Source organism: Leptinotarsa decemlineata, unplaced genomic scaffold, assembly GCF_025532065.1.
Source record: "Leptinotarsa decemlineata unplaced genomic scaffold, Ldec_3_MD MMD2_tig00026340_RagTag_RagTag, whole genome shotgun sequence".
NCBI classification, from domain to species: Eukaryota; Metazoa; Arthropoda; class Insecta; order Coleoptera; family Chrysomelidae; genus Leptinotarsa; species Leptinotarsa decemlineata.
The window spans coordinates 36042-55081 of record NW_027412694.1 but is presented as its reverse complement, the minus strand read 5'-3'; the positions used below and the strand labels follow the sequence as shown (position 1 = coordinate 55081).

General features: G+C 36.3%; 1 protein-coding gene across 1 annotated transcript in view; it reads left to right on the top strand.

The window, feature by feature from the left end:
- Positions 1-2006: 2006 nt before the first annotated feature.
- LOC141485844 (uncharacterized) overlaps positions 2007-19040 on the top strand; it is a gene marked incomplete at its 3' end in the record, with an annotated part of 52972 nt that continues 35938 nt past the window's right edge. Inside the window, exons 1-3 of the mRNA XM_074183392.1 lie at positions 2007-2170; positions 2290-2440; positions 3795-3932. The remainder of the gene's footprint in view (positions 2171-2289; positions 2441-3794; positions 3933-19040) is intronic.

The window sequence follows — 19040 nt, the reverse complement described above, 5'->3', positions numbered from 1 at the left end:
TTTCATCTTTTCTCGGTGCTCAATAGTTCTTACTTGCCGACGGACTGTATGCTTTATTCTCAGCATCCACTGTTTCTCTGCATTTAATTACTATTTTTCTTATGGTTTGAGACAAAAATTTGCAGCAGTCCATTTGCAGACTCCAGAATTATACGGTTATAATAACGCCTTTTTCTGGAATTTTTCTTTTCTCAAGTGATATCCTTAGTTCATAGATGGTTCTTTTGAGTTTGTTCTCCTGCTTTCATTTTTAGGAGACACTAACCTACTGCGATTTCATTCCAACAAAATTATTTCTAAGCAGACTCAAATTCTAGAGAAATCTCATTACAGCTTTCATCGTAAGACGAACTACGTCAAAACTTGGGTATTGAAAAATATAGAATAAAATCGAGACTTTCCGGAAATGCCGTGAAAAATTAAAGATACTTTTGGACAGGAATATATTAATGACTTTGTACACTGTGTGCGAGTCATGGATGGACCCTGAAAAATATTGATTTAACCAATCCCAACAGGCTGATTTTATTCAGTTGGCAAACTAAACGTTTCTCTTGTTCTTCTAGATCACGCCTTCTCTGTGTTTATTGTTGCGAAAGACATTTCATCCTTTTTTTACATCGTTCTTGTTTTCTACTTCTTTTATATTATATCTTGTTGTTCTGTAACTCGCCTCGCTTTCAGCTAATTGATTGAGAACCTCGATGATATTTGCCTTCGTCGCCATCACTTCCCAATTATTTGCTGTTTATTCACTTTACACACTGAATTTGTTTCGATTTTCTTTTCTCAGTTCCACTTGCTTTTTCTACCGTCGCTTTCTTTCATCACTGTTATGTATCAGGGTTCTTCCAAACTTATAAATTAATGACGTGATTCAGCAAACCTAAAAATAGGACTCAAACAACTACTATTTATACTTCAATAATACTTTGCTCAACTTTAACAATTATTCACTAGTTCACTTCGCTTCTCTAACGCTGCGTCTTTGGACTAACACTGACTTATTGTCACCCTTAGTAGAACCTTGAATCAGTAGTAAAGAGTTTGTTTTGAACCTGATTGCTTTATCTCCTTCCTTCGGAAGTTTTTCACATTTTTTTGTATGAAGATGGAGAAGTAGAAAGCGAAAAAGCTTTTCCAGTTGTTTTCAAAAAGTTTTCACAATACTCTATACGGATTTTCACTTGCATAGAACTGATGAAATGACATGATGGTTAATTTTTGCTTTATGCTTATGAGTATCTTTGAGATCGCTTACTATGTTTTTCATGTCATATGTATTTGTAATACATTTCTTGGTCTTTGTATATCTCCTGGAAGTTTCTTCACTTGTCAACCCCCTTCCTAAAAAATGTAAAATTTTCAAATAAGTAGTTTTGGTTTTAGCCTCGACTACTTCGCCTAAAAGGTGCCTCCATAATAATGATCTTCTTTAATAATCACCACGACTATAAATCGGATATGTACAAGGTTATAATTGTTGTAAGTCAGCGAATTTTTAGAAGCAGGTCAATTTTGAAATATTCTAAGCTATTTACCCCCAGTTTTATTGAAACTCATTTTCCCTTTTCTACCTGAGATATCTTGGTAGTCAGATTACGTGCACCATCCGTACTACTATTACTAGTTATTCAGTAAAAGATAGCCTTATTAGCCTTGCTGATGCGTAAAAAAGGAACAAATCATATTGGCTATAACATGGATAAAAATAAAGCAAAACTTGAATAATAATACTTTCCCTGACCTACCTTAGCCATTAATTAAAAACCACATATAAAGTCGGTCAACATGGAAATAATTAACCTACTACCTAAAATATATATTTACTTGATATCTTGTTCATATTATTCACAAATATATTGAGTTGATCTAGAATTAGTGAATTTGTCTGCACTCATGAAGTCATAATTATGTGAACGAGTCAGTAAACCAGCGAGCGTATAAATACTCAATCACCCTAAGTATGTCAGAATGTGACAAATACTCATACCAATATTCGATGATGTCAATGACTTTAGTTTAGAACAGACCACCTGACATAAAATAGTTTTTCCACTTCAAATATCGATTTTTCTTTGCATGCCGCTCTGAACCTTTCTACTGTAATAATCAATAGTTTTATTATTCTCAGTAGAGGCTTGTTTTCTTGCGATGAAACACGTAATTGGTAAGCAAATTCGTAGAATATTTCATTTGAATCGACATCAGAATAAGAACTCAAATCGCGAGGGTATCGACGAATAGTGTCGTGTTTACTTTTCCAGATTGGAAAATTTCACCTTCCAGTAAAATGTGAAAGTCTAAGACATGGAAGCACGAAGTGACGGCGACAAAATGAAATCCCTAGGAATCAGCAAGGTGTCTCTGCCTTTCTACGAGCCACCCCAAAGAAAAACCAGCGCGGAAATTATAAATGAAGCTAGATTAGCTATAAGAGGTAAGCAGATGGTAAATAGAGTGATACATAAGTAAAAAAACATTCAACGAAGATTTATTTTCTTACATGTAGTTTCGAAAGAACTATAGTAACTTCACATTTTAATAAAACTATTTTTGAAAAAGAATGTTTCATTATTCCACCTGTGAAATCTTGCTGCATTATACTTTTTCAAATAGTATCAATCATAAAAACAGTTTGCAACTTCATTCAATGAATCAATTTTATGTGACTTGCACAGCAACTATATAGCCTACTATTTTTTTTTTAAGTTCTGACACTGAATACACTTATGATTTTGCGTAATTTCTGTATAATGATAACAGATGTGATATTATGAAACTGAGTAATTTACTGTGTTGCAACTTTGGAAAAATATGGCTCAATTTTTCGTAATAATGTATGAACTTGTCGAGGTTTCATTTCATACTCATCTAAGCAACAAAAGTGAATGGTATTGAAATCTACCAGATTATATTCTAAATCAAATACCTACACGGACACCCTGGAGACTCGAAGATATATTTTGGGTTTACTAAACCCAATATATTTACTTTAGTAATTGGTAATTCACAATTTCAACTACAGCGATGTATCTTCATAATTCATAGATAAATAAGGCGAATATCTTATCTGTTTTTATCAACATCTCCTATCTGGTTTGCCTAGAGAAACTAATACTTCTGAATCAAATTATTGATCCAAAAAATTCAAAAATTCATCATAGCTTTGGACTCAAGCAATTTTCACGAATGTTTGATTAAATACAACCAAACCAATTCAAATCGAACCATTCAAAAGTTATAAATTTTAGTGTTAAGAATGTTTGATCTACCAGTTTTTTCACCCTTAAAACTGAATAAATCAGTTTCCTGAAGATCCAACTTGTTGGTGAAACACTCCTCGAGAAGACAGTTCTAGTGCTTTTGTTTGGTTAATCGTTTATATTATACAAGATAACGTCAAACATTTTTATGGTTTTGAATCATCTTACCGAAGAATCTGGCAAATGCTGCAGGAAAACAACTGCTTCCTTGGTAATGGACATGCAAATTTTTTGCAGATTCTTCTGGTTTTTTCAATGACAAGGCTCAGTGAAATTAATTCAGTGATCATCTACAGATCAGTTTCGGAGTATTACTCCTAGTCAATCCAGGGTAGATTCAATTAAATCAAGATCGCCTACCGGTACTTCAAATTAACTTTTACCTGTAAAAAATCAATTTTCAGAAAAACATGAAATGTTTCTAAAAGCACTTTTTATTAGATTCATGCATGAAATGACAAGTAGTTCCTCAGTTCCATCAATTATCATTTAGCAAGATAATGGTATTTCACTTATCTATTGTTCCAGAATCCCAAATGGCCGACAATAACTTTGCACCACCATCCATCAAACCACTTCAAACACAGAGGCCTTATACACCGAGGGACAAGGAAAGGTTATTATTTGGAACAAAACAAAATCGAATAGGCCACCCAGCTCTTTCAGGTTAGCAAAAAACTCTCATAATCACTATTGCGTTTGTTTTTTGCGTTGTTATTTAAAGGAATCTATCGAACAATAGGTTCGCCCAATATGAGTCGCCTGGAACATCACTGAGCCCTCGATTATTTCTGTAAATTTTCAACCAAATATTTTGGTATTGGCGAAGTCAAAATCGAATGACCCATACCAAAGATCCCGAGGTCACGCAGTCTTTAACGATTTACTTACTGATTCATTTAATAAAATAACGACCCTCAAACAAAAACAAGATTTTTCGGTAATATCAAGTTCATATTTTCAAAATAAAAGTTACTAGATAGCATTCTTATCATAGAAAAACATCAGAAAGACTATTTGATCATATTTTCAGACAGCAATGGTTTTATAAAAAACTGTCGCAGCTCTAGACACATTAGGTAATTAAGTGACGGCAAGGATTGTTTCCTTATGAAGAAGCCAATCGTACAAGAATGGAACAAAGTCGCAAATCCTGTTAGTTACACCTATCAACTCGGCTGGACCGTTTTTAAAGATTTTCGATTCGTCTCCGCCTGGAATATGTTTAAAATATGTTTAGAATATGTTTTTTCCGTTAACCAGGTATCGCACCCCTACGAACGAAAACCCTCAGAAGTCGAAACTTGTGCAAGGTGAGGACTAATGAGGTCTTACCTTTTAACGTGTGATTCCTAACGTGGATTGGAGGATAGCAAGTGAAAATCAAGCGCACAGCCTGCGGCTTGAATTATCGACTCACACATCGGCCGATTGATAAGCAACCAAAACTACAACTTTCTGGTTTCCTGTATTTTCTTAAGAACTAGATTTTCGAGAAAACATTCACTTTAACTCGTTCTAAAAACTACCCACATGGAATAAAATGAAAAATAAACTATTTCAACTTGAAGTGAATTAACAAAATGTCCACCTGCAATCGATTCATAATTGACAGACATACAAAAATATCTGGGGCATTCCTTATTACAATTGTCAATTATTATATTCCTCAAGTCATTGACATCTAATATAGAAGTTTTATAAGCGGAACCTAGAATGACCATAAAAATAGAAATCTAGATAAAATATTTGTGAATCAACCACTTAATACATTAATTTCATTTGAAACTTTCAAGGTAGTAGAGCTTGGAACTGCTATATGTGATATGGGTAGTGAAAGTTCCTTTTTAGAACTTTCAAAATGGTTTTTGGACTGACTTTAAACCGCTGTACAATCTTCCTGATACTATTGAAAAGATCTTGTACAATCACATCAAGTTACAGTTTCTGGTCTTCCAACTACATTTTTATTAAAACTTCTAGTTTAACATATTCTAGTATGTAGCGTTTTGAATGTTAAAACATGTAGCGTTTTAAATGTTCTAGCACATGGAATTACTCTGTTAGGATATCTGTCTTGATAAATCCGCATTTCCATTTGCTAATTTATAAATGAAGTTCATTCCAGCCATTTCAGCGTCAGTAAACTGATTCATGATATGTGATCACTGCTAATTAACAACTCTGAATTTTACTGATATCACAATGCAACTACAACTCAGCTGGTTTCTAGCAAGTAAGTAGGTACTTGTTTGGATTTGGTAGTAGTCGAAAAATATGAGTTTCCGGGTAGTCCACAATTATACGATATAATATTCTTGAAGAATCTGCAAAATATTAACGATGAACAAATTCGTCAAACACATTCAAAGATATTGAAAGTAACGAATTCTCCATACAAACAACACCAATTGAAGAATGGTTCCAAAAACATAAATTTCAAAAAATTTCGTGAAGTTATCAAACTTATACTAGACTCGTCAATTTTCAATGAGAGATAGAACTGAAATTGGTGGCACAGTCAATCGAAACGGAATGCAGATAATATATGATTCCAAACCAGTGCATTGTGTCTACTGGAACTTATCGAAAGAGTTAGTTGCTCATTTACAACTATGCGTGTCTTCAAAGGCAGCTGGCCTTACTGGACACAACAATGAAATAATTTCAAAAATTGAAGAATTGCGTGAAGAAGGGATAATATATTGAAACATTCACAAATAAAAATCACTCTTGCCTCGTTATTCAATGAAGTAACATTGCATTTTTTCCCATTTGCACTCAAAGCAAAGATTGGAAGTAGAAGATTTGAGGCGGTTCTAAACCTCCCCCCACCACTATGACGTCATTAACGACGAAATGGCATAATTAGGGTGACCTAATTACTGACTCATACCTTCCCCCACCATTATGACGTCACGTGGGGTGAATGACCTAGACCGACTCATGCGACCTTGAGATTTGAGCCGGTTCCAAGCCTCCCCCCACCACTGTGACGTCACGTGGTGTGTGTGTGTGTGCGATTCTAACGTACGTCGTTCAGATTTTATTCATGTTTTATTCGGATTTAACGGCTGAAAATATTCATAAAAGATCACACTGTCAAATTAATTTTTCAGCTAGAACGCCTGGGAATATCGTCTCATGGCATGAGACTTTTTTTCTAAGGACGTCGTCTTTTATATGAAACCAAAGAAAAAATTTTTGGAAAATGGAATTTGAAAATTTTCCAGGATTTTGCTGGATATTTTATGGAAAAATGGCCTTTTCAGTTGTTTAGACAGGAAAATCGGGCTTTTCTCAAAGAAGCATCCATTGAGGTCATCAGCAGCTTCCGTTCAAGATTGCAATCGCGATTTTTGCGTACATCGTTCAGATTTCATTCATGTTTTATTCGGATTTTATGGCTGAAAATATACCTAAAAGATCACACTTTCAAACTCATTTTTGAGCTAGAAACCGAAGAAAAAATTTTCGAAAAATGGAATTTGAAACCTTTCCAGGATTTTGCTGGATATTTTATGGGAAAATGGCCTTTTCAGTTGTTTAGACAGACATTATTATACAATAAACAGCTTCGAAATTTGATAAAACTCTTCATTTCATTTTTTTAACTCCCGCAATATGAATAAAATGGTACAAGATTTGATCATTCCCTTTCATTCGAAAAACATTATAATTTATTATGTATTTTTTTTACATCATATTTCAAAAAAAGTTCCCTAGCATATCATCAATTGAAATAGCTTTCAGAGATTCGACTATTGTTTGTATGAAGTTGTTTGATGAATACGCATTACTCAGCCACACGTCGTGGAGTGAACATCTCGCTCTCCTAACGTTGAACGGTTGCTGCTGTGACGTCACACCACTACTAACTTGGTGGGCTCACACCGATGGAACATTCATTACTTGAAGGATCTTCGAAGTATGCAGACTTATGTTTGTACACAGACACGCACATGATAAACCCTGTACCGTGCATTCTCTCACACACACACATACCAACCAAATGTAATTACGTCATTATGTCACACACACACACACAAAATCTCATATGAAAAAAATCCTGAGTGATCAATGCTCCAGACACTTCAAAGTCACATCGCCTTGATGTTACTAAACAACAACAAAAAAAGAAATTAATACGCCATAGTGGTGGGGGTAGGCCCAGAAACGGCTGTAATCTGCTACTATTCAAACCCAAAGCACTACCTCAAAGTTGCTTTGTCCGCGACAAGGGTGTGACGTAGGTGAAGGTCGTTCAAGGTTGAACTCAAAACACTTCTAAAAGTCACCTTGTCGATATCGTGTGACGTATGTAGATGTCATTTCAAAATTGAAAGTGTCTTCGAAATAGTCATGTGTATCAATGAATTTCGTGAAAATATAGAGAGTGAATGAAGGTCATTCAAGGTTAAAGCAAAAACACTACCTCAAAGTAGTCGCCTTGTCCACGTTTCCTTGTGACGTAGTTCAAGGGTATGACGTAGATGAAGATCGTTAAAGGTCGAACTCAAAACACTTCTTCAAAGTCACCTTGTCGACATCGTGTGACGTATATAGAAGTCATTTCAAAGGTAAAAAATGTCTTCGAAATAGCCGCGCGAATCAATGAAGGTGGTGAAAATATAGAGTGTGAATGAAGGTCATTCAAGTTTAAATCCAAAACACTGCCTCAAATTCATCTTGACTTAGTCGCCGCCATGTAACGTACGTCAAGGGTGTGAGGTAGATCAAGGTCGTTCAAGGTCGAAGTCAACTGGATGCGTCGACCACAGATGATCCCCACCACCAATTCCAACTCGATGCGCTGACTGAAGGCGATACGAGCAAGCAGTGGTCGTTGGAACTTCACGGAGTGCAGACGTGTACACTCTCTGTCACGATGGGTACCGTCCAAACTGGTGAAGAAGGACTGCTCATCAGTCGGTGGATCTTCGTGGTATGCATACGTGTGTTTATTCTGTACAAATGGGGGTAGAATTGACCAACCATCTCACATAGATCCCGAGTACTTCTACATGTAGTGCATACATGATTCCAACAATTTATTGAGTATGTATCACAACGCAAACAACGTTGCAGCGGAGCTGGAACAGCAGCACATGTACTACAAATATTTTTGCATATACCCATATTATTGAATATTATAGGTTCGGAACACTTCAGGCACTGTGACTGTTGCTGACGATATTCTGATTTTGTTCGCTTCAGCGGATGAGATGGAGGCGATAGCTGAATCCGCGACACACAATCATTGCACATACCAGTGCATGGATTAATTGTTTCCTTAGGTCTACCTATTTGGCAAAAGTAGCACACAATAGCCCCCGTAATCATCATTGGGTAGACGCACACTTTTGGTTTTTCATTCCACTCTTTTGGAAATGGCATTTTACTAATTCGATTAGAAATATTAAGAGATGACTTATAGAAACTCTGACTGCTCTCTCTCCTATACCGACATTGTCTATTTATACAAATTGTGAAAGTATAGTGGGAGAACTTCTCTTTCTCACAAACATGACTTCATCATACCAACTTATCTTTTGAGATACTATATCCTTCTCTCCCACTCAAAACGAATCAAGTGATAAGTGGGGGTCGTACCACTACCACTACCTATACATTTATAAGTCGACTTGCGATCCTGAAATTCATTCATTCACTCTGCAACTGTGAGAATACTGAATACTGAAAAAATAGTTGCTGCATTAAATAGAATATCTGCTGTTGATGCATATAATTGGATAGGCGAGTCAGATGATGGTGGATGCCAACATTCCGCTAGAGGAAGTGATAGTTGAAGAAGATGTTGGAGTCGATGAAGAGGAGATTGACCTTGGAGTCGACGAAGATGAAAACGAGGCTAACGAAAGCGACGAAGATGTTGACGTGATGGAGCTTGAGAGGGTCGTGGATGGTGAAGGCGATGATGAAGGGGTTGTAGCTGATTCATCTGAAGGTGATGGTGCTTTGAGAATCGGTCTCCGATTGCTCAACATCACCGACACATTAGAAGATCCCATGGATATATATTGCGTGATGGACGCACATGTGCAGATCAGAACAATTGATGACAACATCAAAAAGCTATGTTGGTGTTGTTTTCGTTTTTACTCCATTAGAAACAACAATGAAGGGTGGTATCATCATATCAACACCCACAACACCGTTTCTATGATGGAAATGGGACAGAATTGGTGCGATGCTTGCGAAAAAACAACAGCCCTTTTCAAAGCTACATTATTCATACAAACAGTAGTAGTAGTATTCACAGATGTGACAAATGACTACTTTGACTAAAAAAATCGAAGTTGGAAATTTGTTAGTCATTGAATATCTGTGCATTATATGACAAATTACTACTTTGACTGAAAAGTCGAAGTTGGGAATTTGCTAGTCATTGAGTATCTGTGCATATGATGAGTACTACTTTAACTGAAAGTTGAAGTTGGCAATTTGTCAATCATTGAATATATATGCATATAATGATGAGTACTACAGAGTGGGATGATGGTACTTTTACATACATTTTGTTTGAGACTATTTAACCTAATGTTAACAATGGTATGAACCTGTTTATGTTTGAAAGTATAATGATAGCTCTGAAAAGAGCTGTTTTTGTTTCAGTCTTCAATTGTAGCCCTGAAAATAGCTGTTTTTTATTAATCCATGCAATGGTATGGACTAAAGCTCCTCATCATCAAAAACAATGATGATGGTGTCGTCATCTGAATCATCTGTATCTGATGATATACTGATGATGTCGTCTTCATAATCATCTGAATCAGACGATATACTAATTACATCGTCCGCATAATCATCTAGCTCGTTATCCTCTAGATCGTCTAACTCGTCGACACCCATCTCTAACTCTGCATCTACTTCCTCTTGCATACCTTCTTCTATACGTTCTGTGAAATCATCAGGAAGATCATAGATGCGTTGCAGAAATTGTGCGAAGGTTGTACTGAAATGATCGAACGTTGAATCTATTTCTTATGCCTGGATGGGTCCTGTACTCGACATAGAATACTCTGGTACACTAATCGGTTCGGTGGTGGAATCAGCACTCGACATTGTGGAAGAATGATGTAGAACTGGGATTGATGCTATATTTATATTGGAAAAAAAATTGAGGGGGTGAAGTGTAAATGTAGAACAATTCAGTGTTTGAAATTCAAAAGCAACAAGAATGACGATCTTCATGAAACTCTGAGTGAATATTATGAAAAACTAATAAGGGAGAGGGAGGAAGACACTGCCCCAACCTCGCAGTGCCCCGTGTACACCAACCAACGAGGAAACGATTACATATCGTCATCAGAATTGAGGACCACATCAAACGGGATAGGGGATGGTGGAGGACTATCCTCGATGAGGATTGGGGATGGTGGAGGACTATCCTCGACTTCCTCGGACTCATCGTCATCGTCCCTCTAGGGTAGTGGGTCATCATCGAAATCATAGGGATCCGGGTACTCGCCATCAGAAAGGTCCGCTTCGTCGGTGCCGGTAACATGCAGCACCTGCACTCTATAATCATGAGTCATGTATTCATACTCAATCCAGTGAGGTGCTGTGGTGGAGTGAACAAAACCTTCTTGGATGGACATGTCAATAATCTGAGGCTCCGGGAATCCGTATGGCTCGGTGGTTGAATCTGGTTCCATGTTGAAGCTAGCTGATCAACTGAATATTCCATCAGATAATTCCTACTTTCATACAGTTGAAATGGAGTGGGGGAGGAGTGGGGATGAATTGCAAAATGACTTAAGCTATATTCAATGAAAGAGATAATTGAATGGATAAAATACAATATGAATTATATGAAATTATACTTGTTGATTTCATTATGAAACATGTCTTTTTTTATTTTCTTGTCAAGAGATTATTTACAGGAAATAAAATAACACAAAAATTGTTGTATGATATTTGTTTAGAAGAGCTTGAAATTGAAAAAAAAAATAATAAGACGAAGTGAAGAACAATGCCTCAACCATCGCATTGTTCAATGTGCACCAAACCAAAACAATGTACACCCTTTATTTCACTTGTTTTTTTTATTTATTTTTTTCTAAAATTACAAATATAAATTTGAAACTACCATAATTAAATATTCCTAATCAACCTAAAACTAATCTTTTATTTATAATAAATCTACGAAAAATGTGTCCATAATTGTCTCTAACTTTTTGTACCGCTCTATCGAAGAGGTCTCTGCTTTACACCTTTCCTCCAGAGATGCATACTTCCCATCTAGTTCGGCCATATTTTTTTTTTAGTTCGCTCCGTCGGTTAGCAATTTCAGCCTTTTGGCGGGTCGTGCTAACCAACGCGGCCTCACTAGATCGGGAAGCATGTTCTGCTTTCCTGCACGTGGTGCGTGGCAGTGGGCAAGACGTGGCAGTGGGCGGGGCCCCGGGGCCGGTGGATGGGGCCCCGGGGTTGGTGGGTGGGGCCCCGGGGCCGGTGGGTGGGGCCCCGGAGCCGGTGGTTGGGGCCTCGCGTTTTGCGCTTCGGCCACCCGGGAAAGAGTGCGCTTCGCGCGCGGTATATATTCACCATGTTTGTTCAATTATCTGTTGGTTCTGATTTTGGTTCTATTATTCTAACATTAATGTCCATTCCTGGATACCCCAGTAATGGTCCACCTGATGAATTGACTTTATGTTTTTTCTCCCAAACTACAACTCTCTGTTCCAAAGCATCATATTTTTTCATTGTAGATGATGTTATGTCGGAAATTTTTATTTCTACATCACTTTTAACATTATCATATTTACGAGCCAAAGTTATCTGAGCCTCTGCAATTTTATCGTCAAATGCTTGACGTACATCGCGAGCAACATTACCTATTGTGGATTGTATTGCAGCTTGTAGGGCTAGAAGTATGACATCCTTTGTTCCATCAATTTCCCCCTCAAGATATGATACAGTTACACAATCACTCTTGTCAATTGGTTCGCTTGTATTTTTCAATATTTTTCTTTACATGTCACAATGACCATCTTTTGTTAATTTTTTATCATTATTATATTCATTAAAGTAATACATATACATACACAATACATTAATATCACATTACAGTTTTATTTATGAATACCTACATAAACATCAATATTGAATTTTCCGGTTTTAAAAACATTGAATGGTATTTCAGTCATTGATCTCGACAAACAATAAATTTATTAATTGATCCAGTGGACTCCCCTGAGTTTTTGATTGTTGAATCGTTATCCAACGAATGTTATCGTTCAGATCGTTTTGATAAAATTCAATATCATTATGACCCCAAGGAAGAGTGTGGGTAGTATTCGGAATGATAAATCGTTTATCGTCGTGGTATGATAATGCAACTTTATTCTCCAATTCAGTATACATATCATGCAACACGCTTCTAAATGAATTCATCTTTCTAAATATCATACCACCATGTTCGACGATTTTTTGGTAATCTTCGCATGTCAATTCATTCTTTATAACCGATCGTTTCGCCCCTTTAGCTTTCTTAAATCCATCATCAACAGATTTCACATAATACGATTTTGCACCTGTACCATTAAAGCTCATGATTGGATCATTCGGAAATTCATCTTTGAAGTTACCCAAGATTGAACTTGTTACTGGAATATTGAATTGGTTAACTATACTGTAATTGGATGTATCAAACCTACTTATATAAGTTTTCATGAATTCATAAAAATTTTTTGTATTTACTTTCAAAATGAGCGAGTCGGTATCTGTGTAAAGTAAAGAGACATTTTCACCAAAGTGTTATTTGATGCATCCATAGAAAAAGTTATACATGACTGTTTCAGATAATTCTAATGTAGAAAATTCCGAATATAATGGTTTATCGTAATGGACTTTAACTTCACCCAATTGAATGGCAACGAAATTATCTGTTAAAATTGTCTGTCTCATGAAATTGAATTTCTCAATTTGTGGGAAATGTTTGTGCATCTCCAAACATTGATCAGAGGTCAAGTTAGCACCCAACTTCTCCAACAAATTAGTCATAAATTCATAACTATCGATAAATCTCATTTTGAGATATTTCTTCTTAACCATACCATCTTTATCGGTATAGGTGTGTGTAAAGAGATGTTTTATGAAAGATATATATTTCTCTTTTGTTTGTGGGATGACATCAACTTTCTCTTTGTTCCTATACAATTCTTTTATGAATAAATGGCAATAATAAAGACTCAAATTATGAAAAATGATAGGTACAAAAATAGGTATTTTGAAATTCAAATTACATTTTGAATGAGCGGCATGTGATCTTTTCTTCCCTGTTACAGGACAGTGATCTCTAACTTTGACTTCACCATCAATAAATTATTTATTACATATGCCACAAGTTCTGGCTTCAGCAAATTGTTCCTCTTCTTCGAGGGTTTGTTCATCCATTGGTATAGGGTTATCTGAGATGATTTTGATATATCTTTTTCAAATCATCTTCAATGCTACTCACACATTTCTGAGCAGCATCTACGCCTCTATATGTCACAAATTATGACAAATCATCATTATATGAAAATTTTAGCAAATAAGCAAATGAATATGAGGCATGTTTGAATGTTAATCGTGTATGAACTTTTGTGAATCGGTTCAAGTACTGATTCAAAATCAGCATATACTACAAATGGCACCCTCATTTGTCTCTCAAAGTTTTCAAACATTAATTTATTTTCCGCAACCATCATACCATATTAATTGATTTTAAAATTGGTGTTTAGTGTTGTAGTACTAACAAGATTTTCTTATTAGTCAGTGGGCTATGCTTGGACTGGCTGGCTTGGACGTTTAAAGTTCATTCGCTTTAGATTCACTAACGAGATTACAATAATTCATCTTATGACGTAAAAGCAATCTCTCATTGGAAAAATACATCAAACATCCATCACAAAAATAGTTTTTGTCTTCATGAGTTGATAGTTGACTAGAAACTAATCTTGAAAGATCTTTGATCCAACAATAGTGACTATTACCGGAGTCATCAGTCATAAGTAACAAATTGACATGTCTCCGGAGTCTTCTCTGTGAGTATCGCAATGGACCAATCACATCATACTTTATTTTACCCTTGTCAAATTTACTCTCTAAACCGTAAACATTAATTGAAATATCATTCCTATTTTCGAATCTTCCAATACTCTTATTATTAACTATTGACATAGTTACGTTTCAGTTTTATAATTTAATTATTCATTAGTGTTGAATATCTTTAAGCTTATTTTTGTCTTTTTAATATTTTTTTTTATGTTCCATTTGGTATTTTATTAATAATTTGTGGTACACCACAAATAGTCCTATACATAGGACTGATAAAAAATAAATAGGTTTATTTATTTTTAAGCAATTATAATAGTTATATTAAGGATTTTACTTGTTGGGTTCATAACTGAACTCTAATGCTTGACTGGTTTCAACAATTGAAACTTTCTTGGCGTACCATTTGGGATTTTATAATAATTCTGTAGTGTACTTGACCGATAAATAAATAAATAAATAAACTTTAACCGGAAAATCCATACCCGTGACATCTAAAACATTGAAAAAATGTGGATATGACGTATCTTCGGACACTCTACCATTTGCATGATATAATGCTGATGTTATAGCCCAAGCAAAATAATGTTGTTCGTTACGAACATTCAGCTTTCCTCCATTCAATGCATTTGGTTAGCTTCACATATGAACGTCCTCCCATTGGACTGAATTTATTAATATTGACCTCCAGAAACATTATTTTTTCACAAGTCTAACCTACATTACAAAAAAATCAATATTACTATTCAATCTCGTTGGAATTTACAAAAAATAAATACCTGAGTCACGTTCATGCAATTCAGTCGTTTGAGCCACAATAACATCGTGGAATCAATCAAAAACGGTCCACTATTTTATTTTGGGAATTGAATAACTTCGTGTTCCTCAAATCTGAGTCTGAAGAATATAATTCCCAAAAACTTCCATTTTCACTTCGATGCTTTTATGGATCCTGATGGCCGATTCCAGTAATTCAATGACCTTCTGCACAATCCCGTTAAAAAAAAGACATGTTGTCAGTGGATACAATCTAACTCTCCACCCTGTATGTAGCAATGCGGCATTTGAATGCATTCGTTATAATTTGAACACCTTCAGATAATTGAACACTTGCATTATTTTTATGACTTATGGTTCTTCGGTGAGAATTCACTTGGGTCATAGGAATTGTCAAATTACAACAATTGCATGTATACATAGCTGTTGCATTGTCCACAATCATCCGTTTCACTGAAGGCCCTCCTTGGCAACTCTGGAGCTGATGCCGACGAAGATTATCACTACGAGTGAAAGATTTACCACAGTCACAGGAATACATTTTCTATAATAGTTCTCACTAATTCACTTGATGTAAACTGACATAACCAACACTCCTCCGCTTCTTAAATACAGTCTGATCGGGTCCGTCAAGACGTCATAGCCAACCCCACCTCTCAGCTACATGCGCCAACCCAACCTCTCAACTGGATGTGTTAACAGAAGTCGGTAAGAACAAACAGTGGTCGTTGCGCTCTCGTAGAGAAAAGACGTTAACACAGCCCTCGCCACCTGCGTAACACCATCGATAGCGAGGGAAGAGCGATGCGTTACGACATAGCCTTCGTCGCATCGAGAGAGGTGAGGACCGATGAATACGCATTACTCAGCCACACGTCGTGCAGTGAACATCTTGCTGCTGTGAGGTCACACTACTACTAACTTGGTGGGCTCACACCGATGGAACATTCATTACTTGAAGGATCTTCGAAGTATGCAGACGTATGTTTGTACAAAGATACGCGCATGATAAACCCTGTACCGTGCATTCTCACATAGACACACACACACAGCAACCATATGTAATTACGTCATTATGTCACACACACAAAATCTCATATAAAAAAATTCTGAATGATCCATGCAGTAGATACTTCAAGGTCACATCGCCTAAACAACAAAAAAAAGCAATTAATACGTCATAGTGGTGGGGGGAGGCCCAGAAACGGCTGTAATCTGCTACTCCTGTATACTTTGTTGAGGTGTTTTTTATTTTTCCTGAAAATAATTGTTCCAAAAGTTATTCAGGGTGGCTCGTTTTCAACTCAAATAATTTGTAGCTCCCGAACTATTAGCTACAGACCATATGTTTCATTATTTGTTGAAATCAGCTTATCACGGAGCATCTGCTAAAGCGAAACAATATAGGGTGATCCATTTGAAAAAATTGGTGACATGCTCTAGAGGTGCGATAGGGAAAGTAATATCAAAAGCAAAGTCAGCAATATCCATCACACTATTCAAAGTGCCAAGAGCGAGAGGATCCAATCTTTCGCAATGAAGCCATAATGCAATCAGACTGCGAAGTATTGTGAATCAACCCACGATAGACAAAGAAAAAATCTCACTAGAGATATTACACGACAGCTGAACCAATTTATGACATTTATGACTAATCTCAATAGCAACATTCAGTTCACTCTCGAAACAGAGATAGAGAAACAGATACATTTCTTACACCTGACCATTACACACAATCAGAATAAATCTGAGTTCAATGTATTCTGAAAATATAGGTATACAGACATTACCATCCCAAGTGATTATTTCCATCCAGACAGTCATAAATTAGCAACTTGCAATTCAATGTTGCTAGGGAATTTAGCTAGGGAAATTAAAATAATCATACAGCTATAAGCCATAAGCTTATACAAAAGTTAGTCAGAAAACAAAGTCGTAAATTCACTTACAGATTAATATATCTCCAGATCAAACAATCAGAAATCAAGAAATGAGTAACTGTAACATATTTTGGTAAAAAACAGAGATAATTACGGGTTTCTTCAGAAAAAACAATGTGGAAATGGTATTCAGACCACATACTAGGTTATCTGATTTCTTTTTCAATGCCAAAGATAAAGGTGACAAGTTAGAGAAATATGGAGTTTATAAGCTTAAGTGTCCGGAGTGTAATAGTGATTATGTGGGACAATGTGGTCGAAATTTCTCAAAACATGAAAGATCCTCCAGACTAGGTGAAGATGATTCGACTTTTTCAAATCCTTATTTGGCATGCAACCACAAGTTCCCGAATCTAAACGATACGGACATTTTGCACTATACAAGAAAGGGTTGCAACTCAATTATTTGAAATCCTTGAAAATTCATAAGCATAAACATTGTCATCTAGTTTACTTACCGGTTTTCAAATTAGCATATCCATATTGTCACAAATAAACAAAGTTCGGGTACTCAATTTTAATTGAGTACTTAGCTTAGGTAAGTACCCATATTATTACCTACAGTGGTGTAATATGAGGGCTAATGTAATCCATGGTTTTTAGTTCAATGTATAATAGTATGAGCCGACTTCGTGTTTCACAAACACAGTATAAAAACTCAGCTGATAGCTCAACACAACACATTCGAAGTTCACCGGGTCAACTAGTTTGATATAAATGAAAACAAAAATTTCATGAAAGAAGCTTTCTTGCAAAATTCAAACCGCTGACACGTGTGCTTGGTTAATTACGTGACCCTGATTAATTACGGTACAATCAAGTACAAGGATGGGCAAGATTTAGTTGCAGAAAACAAACACAGAGTCATCAACAGAAGCCAGCTGTACTTTGTGGTTTCGGTTAGATCGCCAATAGTGGCCTAAGTTGGAGTCCTCCCCCCACCACTTGAACTTGGCCTTGAATGACGTTACACGATCTTTAGCAGTGTATGAGGCCTATGACCTTGAAATAGAATCTGACCTTGAGCTCCTATGTCGACCCTGGCCAGGGACCTTGAGGTTTGACCTTGAAGGACGTTTCACGACCTTGAGTTAAGTTCACGCCGTATGTCCTTGGACGTGAAATTCGACCTTGAGATTTGAGAATGTCCGCATTACGTGACCTTGAGATTTGACCTTGAAGGACGTCCCACGACCCTGATATATGTGCATGCCATATGATCTTGAACATGGAGTTTGATCTTGAGATTCCATTTTGTCATCGAGTCGAAGTGAGGGTGTGCTTTTATAAGGAGTGTGGTATAAATGTTTCAGTCAGTTTACATTCTTCTCATAATCTCTTGGTTTATATAATTCCATACAGAATATATATGTGCAACGAATGTGGAAAAAGTTTCACTCGTCATCAGTGGGATTCCTGTACGTTAGTGAATTATGAAGGACCATCAACCAATAATGATGGAGAATCATCAAACTCAAAGAGGCAGAGGTTGAACCCCCAAACATCAATAGCAATGCAGACATGCCAGTGCTGCCATTTGACTATTGCAAGTGATTAGGTGAATGTACATCGGATAACCTTGCAACAAAGAATGAATGCATGTGTGCATTATGGAGAGGGTGTTGAAATGTAGGAACAGCTTTCAACTGCCGAATTGTGAGTTACAGGATGAATAGTCACCACATGTATTGAAACTACTGGAAGAAGTGTTATTTCTGTTTGAAATCTGTTTTCCGTTAACCAGCTGTCGCACCCCTACGAACGACAACCTCCAGAAGTCGAAATTTGTGCGAGCTAAGGATTAACGAGGTCTTACCTTCTAATGTGTGATTTCTAACATTGATTCATAAAATTGTGGAAGTTGATATGGAGGTGTTTTAGGGCGCTACAATTCTACAAACTGAAGAATACTTTGATGTTAAAACTTTCAACAGGAATTCAATAACATTCAAGTTATTGATCAATCGAATTATTTGAATGTGGTATATAACAC